Here is a 13,477-nt window from a genome sequence, read left to right as displayed (position 1 = left end):
AAATAGGCTACAACCAACTGTACTTGCGCATTTAGTTGATCAGCAGTTTCTAGCCATGCAGCCTTTCTCTGAATTTATGACAGCTGCACCTTTTATGGTTATTAGAACATTAAAACATTGCAATCTAAAATGGCTCTTTAAAGCATTAAAAACACTAAATCAAAATTTAAAATCACTGAATTAAAAATTAAAATAAATAATAGAAATTAGACTACATTTTAACTGATAAGAGGAACACACATTTAACTCATTTGAGCTAGTATGGCTATATTAGCCAGCTTACATTTGATTTACAGTTACTGCTATCATAAAAATACACTTATATGTAGGATTAAAATTCTACGTGTCACATTTAATGTCCAACAACAAATATTTTATTCAGAATTCTTGCGCTATTATTCTGTTCTTCTCCGTCTGTGTAACGTGCATGCGCTCAGCAGTGCTCGCTAAGCCTCGCCCACTCCTGACAGCAAAATGGATATATTTGCATTACTTTCTAACATTTACAGATGAGAAATATACCTGTGACGTGTCAGTTATGCACTGAGGAAAACACAACGTCTCAAATGCATTAAACAACACAAATATTCGCTGTTTGTCATGGTGGATCGATTTGATCCATGATCGACATTAAGGGCTGCTTAAGAATAAGCGTGCACATCAAATTATCCTGACTCACTGAACCTGGATCGCATTAGTGAGATTGCGTGAACTTAAATTGTCATTTATGAAACCGCTTTAGTCCCGATTGATTTGTTAGGCTATTTCAAGTCAGGTTTTGGACTTTAATCCCCGCTTTTCTTAGTGTCTTTTATGGAACAGGCCCCTGATCCAGCTGATCAAGTCCTTCAGGTTTATTTGAAAACTACATGATATGTGTGTTGGAGCAGGGTTGGAACTAAACTCTGCAGGGACACCCCTGTCCTAGACCATTCTTGTGATTTTCACCAAATTTGACTCAGATCATCTTCAGACCATGCTGGCAAAAAGTTGTGGATTTTGTGTCGATATACGAAACGGTTGTCGTTTAATGCCTTCTCTGGTCTAGACTCGGGGACTGGAGCCTTCTCTGGGCTAGACTCGGGGATAGAAGCTCTCTCTGGGCAAGACTGGGGAGACCATGAGGTAGGTATCAGGTAAGTGAAGGTGTCTTTATTTGACAGGTTAACTGGAAGCATAGAGGCAGAGCAACAACAGGTGAGCAGGTACATCTCAGGTAAGATCAGCCAGCTTAGCATGATTTGCTTATTGGAGCTTATCCCTTTCTTTCCACAGGGTTTCAAAATGGGCTTGACAGAAGATGAGGATCTGGATGAAAAGGTAAGGATACAGGCGTAGGGTGAGCCAGGTAAGTCCTTGGTAGCGACTTTAAACCTCTGAGGTCGACAAACGTGGATATGCGTTTTGAGGCAGATTTTCCTGATAAGGCCGAAATGAGCTTGAATTATTCTGCCATTTTTGATCGTACAGATAAGAGCAATACACCATTCGAATCTGTAAGGGGTCTACTTTTATTTGTATACACTCATAATAACAACTAAACTTTGTGCTTTTGAAGAATAAAGAAAACAGAGTGCGTTCTCAGTCTTCACTCTTTCCGCGAACTGCTTTTTGAAACACGTCACTAAAATGAACTGTAACTCAGCAAATACTCCACAGAGACATGAGAAATACAGGTGTGTCTCAATAAATTAGAATGTCGTGGAAAAGTTAATTTATTTCACTAATTCAACTCAAACATTTTTAGTGAGTTGTTGGCCTTCTGGAAAGTATGTTAATTTACTGTATATGTACTCAATACTTGGTAGGGGCTCCTTTTGCTTTAATTACTGCCTCAATTCGGCGTGGCATGGAGGTGATCAGTTTGTGGCACTGCTGAGGTGGCCTTTGACAGTGGCCTTCAGCTCGTCTGCATTTTTTGGTCTCTTGTTTCTCATTTTCCTCTTGACAATACCCCATAGAGAGGTTCAGGTCTTGTGAAGTTCACCCAAATTCTTGAATCGATTTTGCTTGACAATCCTCTGCGGTTCTCTCGGTTGGTTGTGCATCTTTTTCTTCCACACTTTTTCCTTCCACTCAACTTTCTGTTAACATGCTTGGATACAGCACTCTGTGAACAGCCAGCTTCTTTGGCAATGAATGTTTGTGACTTACCCTCCTTGTGAAGGGTGTCAATGATTGTCTTCTGGACAACTGTCAGATCAGCAGTCTTCCCCATGATTGTGTAGCCTAGTGAACCAAACTGAGAGACCATTTTGAAGGCTCAGGAAACCTTTGCAGGTGTTTTGAGTTGATTAGCTGATTGGCATGTCACCATATTCTAATTTGTTGAGATAGTGAATTGGTGGGTTTTTGTTAAATGTGAGCCAAAATCATCACAATTAAATTACTGAACTTTCATTCATCAGAAAACTTAATGAATTATAATTGGTCAAATCAATATGTAATATTTTGTGGAGTAGATCTCAAGCATTCAGTGTGAAAGTAAGTTATTATTAATGACGATGCATGTCTGATGATTTTAATCATTGAATTTTCCATTGTTAAAAGTAAAGACTGCTGATGGTTTATTTTAACTGTTTGTATATACAAGAGTGATAAAAATTAATTCTGTGGTAATTCATGTTCGAATAAGAGGTATATTGTAATGCAATGGTGGTTATGATAATGGGTGTGGTATTTAAATGTAAGTTGTTGTATATTGAAATGCAGTATGTAAGCTTTTAATGAATGAACATTGGTAAATGAACGATAACGTCAAATTGGTGATTTTAAAAAGTGGGTGGAGGATTTGTATTGTTTAGCACACTGAGGAAGGCCTCTGAGCCAAAACGTTTGTGTCCTTGTCCTATTGGTGATAAATGTAGAATAAAATGAAAAAAAAGACTGTTTCAGGTGAGTGCGGATCATGGATTTGTATAATAAGTGATTTAATGGATTAACGCACCTAAACAAAAGATCAAGCAACGGAAGAGCATGGTGCAAACTACTTTTGTGGAACACTATTAGTATGTTAAAATGAAAATGAAAAGAGGCAATGCTGTTTGATATATTTTGTATCACTGTAATGTTAACATTCCTGCATTCCTACAATTCTGCAGCTATTAATATGTTCAAATGAAAATGAAAAAAGGCAGTGGTGATTGATATCATATTTTGTCTTATTGTAAATACAGTGTGGAAAATTGCAGTAGCCAAGGTTAGCTGACAGACATTATCAAGTGCGCTGCTGTTCCATTTGTAGAATTATCGGACTTGTGTTGTCCCGTTCCCAGGAGTTCACACTTATGGTATGCTGGTGCGATTTGGCTTCCACTCTTCTCTCCGAACAGATATTTTTAGATGTTTGTTAAATAAACATCTAGAGTTTAAGTATGCTGTTTTTATCACCTGTGTCTTGTTTCGTTTATGCAGTGATGCGTTGTATTTTACCTACGTCCGCCGGGATTTTGCTTCTATTGGTGTTGGCCTGGAGGCTTTCTTTTGGCTTTGTGGACTTACAGGTGTGCCTATTTGGAGCTGGTGTTGACGCGGCTTTAACGAACATGGCCTTACTGTACACCTCCCGCCAGCTTTAAAGACACCTATGACCACTGTGACAGGGCTGGATTGCTGTGGTCCAAGCGGTACACTCATTGGAGCTCTGGGCGAAACTATGTTTCTTCCTCGTCTTCTTCCATCCCAGTTCAACTGCTGATGAAGGATCAGAAGACGGTCTCATTCTGGTGTTGACTTTACTAACTTATCATTTCTGCCGTGTGAGTTGAATTCTTGCACTGCGGTGACTGCAAGCCCTTTAAATGTCGCGTTATTAAATGTGCGCTCTGTGAACAATAAAGCTTGCTTCTGTCATATTTTATCATGGACAATAAGCTGGACTTGTTGCTTCTTACGGAAACTTTGCATAAACAGGACAATGGTCGTCTTTTTAATCAGCTGACTCCAGCATGCTTTGGACTCTTTGATGTCTCACGGACTACAGGTAGAGGTGGTGGTATTATAGTGGTCTGTAAACTGCAATACAATATACACCCTGTGTCCGTACCTCTTCTTAAAACATTTGAATGCCTTGTCTCAAGTGTATCTTCTCATGCTGTTCCCCATGCTGCTGTGGTCACTATTTATAGACCTCCAAAATCAAATAAAGATTTTTTCTCCAAGTTTAATGATCTACTGTCCATGTTGTCTGTCAAATTTAAGAGAATTTTGATTCTGGGTGACTTTAACATACATGTAGATCAGAAAGCCTGTGCTATGGCCAAGGATTTTCTATCCCTCTTGGACTGCTTTAATCTCTCTCAGTTTGTAAATGTTCCCACTCACTGTAAAGGTCATACATTGGATTTAGTCATTGCAAATTATTATTTTCTCTCTAACTTTTCTGTTGTGGATGTTGGTCTTTATGACCATTTAGCTATCTTCTTTAATATTGAGATATCACATTCTAGTAGAGACTTCACATATTATTTCACTCCATAAATTAGATTGTCTCTTCTTTAGATGTTATTTTATTATTTAACAATGCCCTCACAACCAACTTGGACATCTTTGCTCCCATACAAATACGTAATGTCTCATTTGTAAAGTTGTCCCCTTGGTATAATGATGATTTGTGATCACAGAAGATTGGAAATTGAAGCAAAAGGGGCGTTTCTTTGGTTTAAATGTGTTCCACCAAACTTGGAAAAACTGCTTGGCACACTACAGAGTAGCTATTGAAACTGCAAGATCTACATACTTTTCGTGTCTTGTTGAAAATAATCAAAACAATCATAGACAGCTTTTTCATACAATTAACAGTCTACTTAATGTAGATAGTGCCAGTTCTTTGACATCATCCGATTGGTTGTGCAATGATTTTCTCAAATTTTTCAGTGACAATGTTCGCACAAGTATTCGTAGTTCCTTTGGGTCTGCTGTTTTAACAGTCAACACATTAAGCTTTTCTGGCATTTCATTTTCCAAATTTACTCCATTATAATCTGAATTACTCTGCAAGCAGGTTTCTCGTATGAAAGCTTCCATTTGCATACTTGATCCTTTGCCTTGTAGCCTGTTTAAATCTCGCTTTGATCCTTTATGTCCCTCAGTTCTTGCTATAATAAATGACTCCTTGTCAACTGGTGTGGTGCCAGCAGAACTTAAAACTGCTGCTGTCACTCCTATTTAAAAAAAAAAAAGAGCTTTAAAACGGTTTTTAAAACTCTGATGTGAACATTATTTCAAATTTTCGCCTGATCTCAAATTTTCCATTCCTGGCTAAAATCTTAGAGGTTGTGGTTGCGGCAAAAAACAAAAACTGTATTTGGTTTGTCAGAGACAGTTATTGGCTGGTTTAGGTCCTATCTTACTGACCGCAGTCGATTTGTTTTTATGGGTGTCTATAGACCCAAGGTTGGTCCTGTTCATACTGGTGTCCCACAGGGGTCAGTATTGGGTCCATTACTTTTAGTATGTATATTTACTCACTTGGCCTTAACACTTCTATGGTGATGATACTCAAATTTATATTCATTGAAGACTAGGTCAACATGTGGACATTGTGCATCTTTCTAACTGTATCACTTAGATCAAGAATTGGATGTCTAATAATTTTCTGTCTTTAAATAGCTCCAAAACGGAAGTTATGCTCCTCGGCTCTCCCCATCAACTGCGAAATACTGGTTCTCTTACTTTGTCTGTTGATGGTGTTGCTTTGGAGTTTCAAAGCAAACTAAAAAATCTTGGTGTCATCTTTGATACTACGCTGTCATTCAAGCCTTTTGTGCAGAATACAGTTAATACATCCTTTTTTCACCTCAGAAATATAGCACGTTTACGTCCTATGTTGTCCTTCTCAGTTGCTGAGAGGTTGATAAAATCTTTTGTCTTTTCACATGTTGACTATTGTTATGGTCTTCTTGCTGGAGTATCTAAATTCTCCGTTAACAAACTTCAATATTTACAAAATTCAGCTGCTAGAATTCTGTCTGTGGTCAGGGCTGGTGATCATATTACCCCTGTTTTGGAGTCTTTGCACTGGCTCCCATGTCAGGTACCGTATTGATTTTAAAATTCTTATGCTAACATATAAGGCTTTGCATGATCTGACTCCTCTGTACTTGACTGACGTTTTAATGCCTTACACACCATGTCGTAATCTGCATTCCTCTCAGAGTGGTCTTTTAGTTGTTCCCAAGACACAGCTTGAGGGGTGTAAGAGCATTTTCTTCTTATGCTCCTAAGCTTTGGAATTCTCTCCCAGCAGACATCAGGGAAGCAAATTCACTAGACTTTTAAAACTCTCCTTAAAGCATTCTATTTTAGGATTGCTTTTACTTGATTATTCATTTTATGTTTGCATTGTTTGTTGTATATTTATTGTATTTAAAGTGTATTATTATTATTAAGAAATCCTATAATGTTTGTTATAATCCTCCCTTCTGTCCTCTGGCAAAAGAACACTGAATTCTGTTGTTTTTTCTGCTCAAGTGAAATCGAAAGTAAACAGATCTCTGCAGGAAAAGACCAAATTACAGTAAAAGATTTAATTGGTGTCTGTGTGTCTGTGTGAGAGAGAGAGAGAGAGAGAGAGAGAGAGAGAATTTATTAATATAATGTGATAAACATTAGCCTTCCTTGACTCAAATCTTTGTGCTTTTGTTTCTGTTGTTGTTTCCAATCCTGTGACACTGAAAGAGTTAATGTATAGACCTTGGCCATGTTGAAATCATAAAGAAAATTAATGCTGCCCAAGACTTGCAGCACATCAGTTATGATCCCTAAATCCATTAAATCCTAAGAAAAGTTCAAATGGGATATTATACCACAGGGTGATTCATCTGTGATTATGTGTCAAGCACAGTTGTGCACTCAAACACACTTAGACTGACCTTTACATGCTATTGCCATTCTGTCTTGCAGTTCTACTGTTTGTTTTTGTCTTTAGGAGTCTCAAGTTTTGGACTGTTGCACTATTTCCCCTCAGAACTTTCTGTTAAAAAAAACCCACTATTGGGGTTGTATTCATGCGTCTTAGTTTCCTTTGCAATACATCAAAGTTGACTCCCACGCTGCATCTATCCAGCGAGCCAATCAGTGCTCCGCAGGTCAGCTGTGCCGCCCACTGAACTGAGTCAGAGGTGAAAGCTGTATTGTGATCTTTGCTAACGGTGTGTGCGTGCCTATAAAGTAAGTAGCAGACTTTTCATCCATTGTGCTCTACTATGTTCATGAATGTTTAACTGCTCAGAGTGTGTCCAAGTGAAGTGTTAAGTGTGTATATTTATATACTAGATTCCTCAAATATATCACTGTTATGTTTAGATGACATAATCTACTGTATGTGCCATTTATTCGTTATATGGTTTATCTGATATACATTTCTAAGAATCAAAGCACTTATTTGGCACATGTGCGCTAAAAGACAACAGCTTCATCTCTGTCCTCAGCAATTTCCGTCAGTTTTCCTATCTACTGTATTAATCATTCTATATTTATTATACAGTATATTCATTGTGGAAGTTACTGTGATTATATTTGTTGTGATTATTGTTATTTGTTATACTTATATATTATTTGTATATCTTTATTTTGTAGAGAAAGCACACACACACATGCAAAGCAGAATTTCTTCAGTGTACTGAGTTGTGGTGACAATAAATGGGTTATTCCCGCGTACCTGATCATCTCTGGTAAAAGTCTCTAACCTGATGCTTCATAGCAGGTGTGTTATCAAACATTAAATTCACATAAAAGAAAGAAGAGCTAACAGTAGCAACTCATTGTTACATTTTCCTTTACTGTTGTTCTCTGATTACTGTTGAGGTAGTCTGACAGTTCATCCACCTGCCTCATCTGAAGCTTTCATTGATAGCCTGTTAGCAACAAGCTAAGCTAATCAAACGTTCAAGTTTCACTCTTGCTCAGTAACAGAAGAGGCAGAAGATTTCTGGAATTCACCAGTGTTACCGTTGTGCCTGTAAAGACAACTCTTGGTGCTGCATGTCTCCACAGGCACAACGGTAACACTGGTGAATTCCAGAAATCTTCTGCCTCTTCTGTTACTGAGAAAGAGTGAAACTTGAACGTTTGATTAGCTCATCTTGTTGCTCAAGTTTCAAGGGTTAAATGTAGTATTTTAAACCAACTGTCTAGTTCTTGCTTTCTCAATCTACATACACTGTTTAAACACACTAACTTCCACCAGGCTTGGAGCTCATCCTTAAAAGAATATTTCTTAAGCTTCTAAAACGTATCAGAATAAAATATTAATCCTGCAAGGAAAAGGAATGCTGTGAGTTGTTATTATGACCACATTTGTGTACGAGTGTGTATGAGACACGCCTTCTGCACATGCTCAGTGCAGTCCTGAGAGACCTTGCATGCAAACCACATCCTGATTCACTCAAGATACAAGATCAGCTGTAAGATTTGAGGCTTTTTTCCAGATCAGCTCACCTGTTCAAACGGATCACTTCAACCTCCTAGACAAGCCATGGAGTTTGAGAACAGCAAAGAAGGATGTAACAACTGCAGAAAGAATTGCGATGACAAATGCCAATGTCATACAATAACCCAAAGTCCTAAACCTGAGCAAAGGACTGAGGAGAAGACGTCTGAGACGCCTGAAGGGCCTTCAAAAGAGTGTGGCTTCTGTGATTGCTGCTACTGTTATTTCGTCCCCTGTGACCCTTGTGATTGTGGCTCCGGTGATGGTGGCTCATGTGATTGTGGCTCATGTGATTGCGGCCCCTGTGATTGTGGCTCCTGTGATTGCGGCTCCTGTGTTATTCAGTGAATGTTTGCAGGATGTTGGTCAGACAGGTGAGAAACATTTGTCTCTTTAATGGCTGCTTCTAAAAATATGGACATTTTACAATTTCTTTCCAGTTTTATCAAAGTTTTATCTAATTGTGGCTGTTTAAATGCACTCTGAACATTGATCAGTACTTCCACAACATTTGAAAATCTTAATGATAATTTCAACATTCACTAATGCATATTCAAATTAAAAATTGTGCCAGCATTATCTAGTGCACTGTGAATTAACATGAATAAACATTCACAAAGGTTAATAAATGTAGCTCAAATACATGTTTCATTGTTAGACCACACCAGCTTGTGCATTAAAGTGAACAAATGAAACTTTATTGCAAAGTGTTAGTAAAAAGTAAAAGTGACAAGCTTTTATTTAATTCTTAACCTAGTGAAAAAATAAATATACTAAAATTTATTTGAAATACATTTTTTACTATTAAGTATATTACAAATACATTTACATTTTTATGTACTTAATAAAAATACCCTGTAATTGTACTTTTGGTATACTTAAATTGGAACAACTAATTTTGTACTTAATGCATTTAAGTAGTGCTGAGGTCCAACTAAAGATAGTAGAAAGTATATTTGATTGTCCTAAAGTGGAACTATTGCAAATGTACTTCAGGTACACTTTCAATATTTTGCATGTGAAGACTGATATTATTCAAAGATCATACAATCCTTATCAATATTGACATTAAAACACATTTTAGTCTTAAGAAATTCTTATTAAGAAATGTGCATTGTGCACAAGTAGTACTCCATAAAGTTTAATTATATATTTTTATCAGTAAGTCTTTTGTGATATGTCCATACATATGTTAATAGGTTAGAACTATCTTAGTATGAAATAAATGTATTTTAAATATTACTTTTTACTAGGGTAAATATGTCATTTTTATGGTTGTTTTGATTTTTTAACTTATAGAAAAGACACTGCTCATTTCAACCTTTTTATTGGTAGGCATAGAAAATATTTCATGTTAATACTAAACCTTGTTTTTATCATTATTATTATGAAGTAATTCATCTGTCCTGAGTTAGATGGATTTGTGGAGACAACGCAGTACTCAAGACAGGTTTCAGCTCCAGTGTAGAACATCATCAACACAAAGACAACACCACTGTGATCTACAATAAACATCAGGACATCTTTAGTGCCATCATGGATGTTAAACACCATAAAGACAATATTATCTGTACATATAAATACAGTTCCAGCCAAAAGATCAAAGTAAACTAAATAGCAAATCAGTTAAATGCTGAATGTTTTTTTTTCTCTGAATATCTGTATTTTTAAGAAAATTTGTGTTTTAATTTTAAAAAATGTTAGATTTTACGAGACCATTGTTTCTCAACTCTGAGATGATTTTTGTACAATTTAAAAAAAAAAATTTGCATCATGCACTCATTATTTGTGAGGGGCACGAGTGAAGGTGTGTGTGTATGGGAGGGGGACGGGGGTGCTTGTCATGTGACATGCAGCAGCCACGATAGCACTGTATAACTGATATAGGTCTTTTTTCTCTTTTTTTTTCTCTCCCTTTTAATTTGAAATATTCCCAAACAGGTTAAGGACGTGTCATGAAATATCTTGATTCTCAAATATGTCTGAGTAATACATATTACTCACATATATTTGAGTCTTACAAAGTCTTAAAAAGTCTTACAAAGCAATTTGCTTTATACATTTACAACCAGAGTAAAGGCATTTTTAGCTTAAAATTAAAAAGAATATAACCAATAATTATGAATTACAAAATTATAATAGCCTATTTGAAAAATATTGTTAGCTGATGCTAACTGGCTGGCTAACTAGGTACCTGATGCTAACTTGTGGTAATTTTGAAATATTTTTAGAAATTGCAAAGCCAAGTGGTTTAAGGTCAGAAAAAAAAAACCATTAAAAGAATGTTGTGTGGGGTATAATTTCACAGCAAAACGATACAAGAAATGCTGCAAATTTTGAGAAAAGCCACCGGAAAATCAGTAATTTTATAGGCTGCAAAAATCAGAACAAAATCCTGGAGGGACTGATGAAGTAACTTTGATCTGATGAATAGTTTGAATAGGATATTTCACTGTCGCATTTTCACTTTCAGAGGTTGGTATGGTTTGTAATATGTCTTGTAAATCTTCTCGGTAAGTTATTTGTTCCTTCGAAATGCTGGGACAGAAAATCCTTCAGCTCTCATCATTTATTTTGGCCAAGGATCCGCTTAAGGTATTAAATATGTGTAGGCACCTCTTGCATCCGTTGGCGTTCTTCTTTTTCTGCTTGAGTCTATGGCAGCCCATAGAAACGCTTGCAGGAAAGTTATGAAATTTGGCCCACTGATTCGCCTTATTCACCTGGCGGCCATTTTGAAAACTCAAACGCTGTTGAGGGGTACACAAACCCGGAAGTTTGACTCCGACGCATAGACGATTCAGCAGCACCACCAGCAATGGAAGCTCCAGTGTGGACCACCAATCTTTCCTGTCTGCCCGAATTGCAACATCCCCCGGGCTGTGTTAATTAAGGGATACAGTAACTGGATCGAAGGTTTTATCCACGACATTGAAGGTATGAATGGACGCTAATTTACCTCAGTTTCTGCTAGCTTGTAGCAGCTAAGGGTAGTAAGCTTAGCTGTAATATGGAGTTGTTGACTCTGTGTACTATGTTAGATTTTATTTAACACTTGACATGTCTTTAATCGACAGTTAATAGGAGCCCATCACACATATTTGTGAGGGCTAGGTCTTTTCCCTCGGTGCGGAAAAATGAGGCACCTTACAACATACAGGTGCTAAGTGGACAAACTGCTCAGTTCGCAGAGCAGTGCCACAGTTAAACCAGCTTGCTATAAATGTTCATTATGAGTTTATATCAACGATGTACCTTTCCCTGTCTGACTGAAAATAACAAGTTGATTTTATCTCATTAACATGTTATCTGTAGTTGATGTAATATCACATAAGCCTCATTGATATCTACTCAAATATTATCTTGTTTCAAATTAGCAAAGCCAGACAGGGCTAGGTGCATGTTGCTATTGTTTGTTGACAATGATAGTGTAATGACAGTATAACTATCAGGTAAGTGATAAGGTAAGGTAAGTATTAACATTCATGTTAAGATAAGAGTTGCTCAGTTCTTGGAGCAGTGTATCCAGGGTTGAGGAAGGTTCCTCAAAATGTAATTAGCTTACAAATCATTTGTGTGTTTAAAATTGACATAATATGGTATCGATACTGTTCAATCTTAATATGAGCTTTTCCACAACCCTGACTTTTTTGTACAATGAGTGTCCAAGATATTAGGTATCTTTCAAGTTGTGTTTGCAAGTATCACAGCTGTAAACAACCTACCACTACCAGCATGTAGCTGTAATATTTTCATGGCAGATCATTTAAATGCCAGATGTACCTAATTCACTGCACACTCAGTGCAACCATCTCATCGGGCTGCTCTACACTCTTGCTCACTTTGCCAAGATGGGCTACACATCTGTCCCCCCAACAACGAGTAAGACGTCACTGCCTCAAGCCTGGCACGTTCCATCGAGGGCCCTGGGTGTCAGTCCAAAAACAGTAAGCTCTGTGAGTGTCTCAAAGCTAAAACCACCAGTGACCAACGCACCTCCGCCAAAGAGGCAACGCTCATCTGAAGGGGTGATGTCAAACCTGTACTGTCCTGTGCCACTCCCACTTCCATCAAATGCCTTTGCAGAGAGCCTACACCGAAACCTGAGTCAAATAGAAAGCAAGAGTCAGATGTTCAAGCTGCTGGAGGAGAACAGAAAACAGCCTGCTGCTCTTGTCTCTACCGACTTTGGAGACCTTCCAAAGGGATCTGTGCTTACCTACCACGCAACACAGTCTTCCAGGGCTAATGATGATCCCCTGTTTCCCTTACCATCACAGCCATGCTCATTTTACACTGTCCTGGATGACACTGAGTCGTGCTACTATGGTGGCCTGGTGGTCACTCAGGCTGTTGCAATACAGCTGGAGATAGAGACAAGGGAACAGAGCCATAGCAAGACCTGGCATAAAGTTCGAGCCAACCGTCTTACCTCCTCTTCCTTCAAGAGGATTTGTTCAAGGGTGGCAGACTACAATGCATTAGCTGCCAATTTGAAAAAGAAAATAGTGCAGACTAAGGTGATGAAGAGAGGTTTGGAACTGGAGCCTGTCGCTGCGGCCGAATATCAAGACCTCACTGGCTATGAGATCTTCCCCTGTGGGTTCGTCATCAACCACCACGCCACACACCTAGGTGCCTCACCTGACCGAAAAGTGATTGACCCCAGTGCCTCTCCAACGCACGGCCTCCTGGAGATCAAGTGCCCCAACAAAGGGAGCGTGAGGGATTGCAAGTACTTGCGTTGCAAGGCTGATGGTAGCCTTAGCCTGAAGACCACACATGAATACTATTTTCAAGTGATGGGGCAGATGGGCATCACTGGGTTGAAGTGGTGTGACTTTTTTGTGAAGTGCAGTGATGACCATCACTTGGAGCGGGTGCACTTCCAACCAAAGGAGTGGGAGAACATGAAATGTAAATTGGACACATTCTTTTTCTCTCACTTTCTGCCTTCTTTGTGTAACAAAAAATACATCACTGATAATCTGTTTATGTATATAGTTCTCTTTTGTTAATGTTTTTAAATGGTTTGTTCCTAATGTA

The 13,477-nt window shown here is 38.0% G+C and overlaps 1 long non-coding RNA gene across 1 annotated transcript; it reads left to right on the top strand.

Annotated features, from left to right (window-relative positions):
• The first annotated feature begins 220 nt into the window (after positions 1 to 220).
• LOC131536323 (uncharacterized) lies at positions 221 to 10,142 on the top strand. The gene is made up of 3 exons (XR_009269929.1): positions 221 to 7,170; positions 7,579 to 7,705; positions 8,430 to 10,142. It is a non-coding gene; the product is annotated as an uncharacterized LOC131536323 (long non-coding RNA).
• The last annotated feature ends 3,335 nt before the right edge of the window (positions 10,143 to 13,477 follow it).

This window comes from Onychostoma macrolepis, chromosome 03 (genome assembly GCF_012432095.1).
Source record: "Onychostoma macrolepis isolate SWU-2019 chromosome 03, ASM1243209v1, whole genome shotgun sequence".
NCBI classification, from domain to species: domain Eukaryota; kingdom Metazoa; phylum Chordata; class Actinopteri; order Cypriniformes; family Cyprinidae; genus Onychostoma; species Onychostoma macrolepis.
The sequence above is the reverse complement of the archived record's forward strand: the minus strand, read 5'-3'. Positions and strand labels throughout refer to the sequence as shown.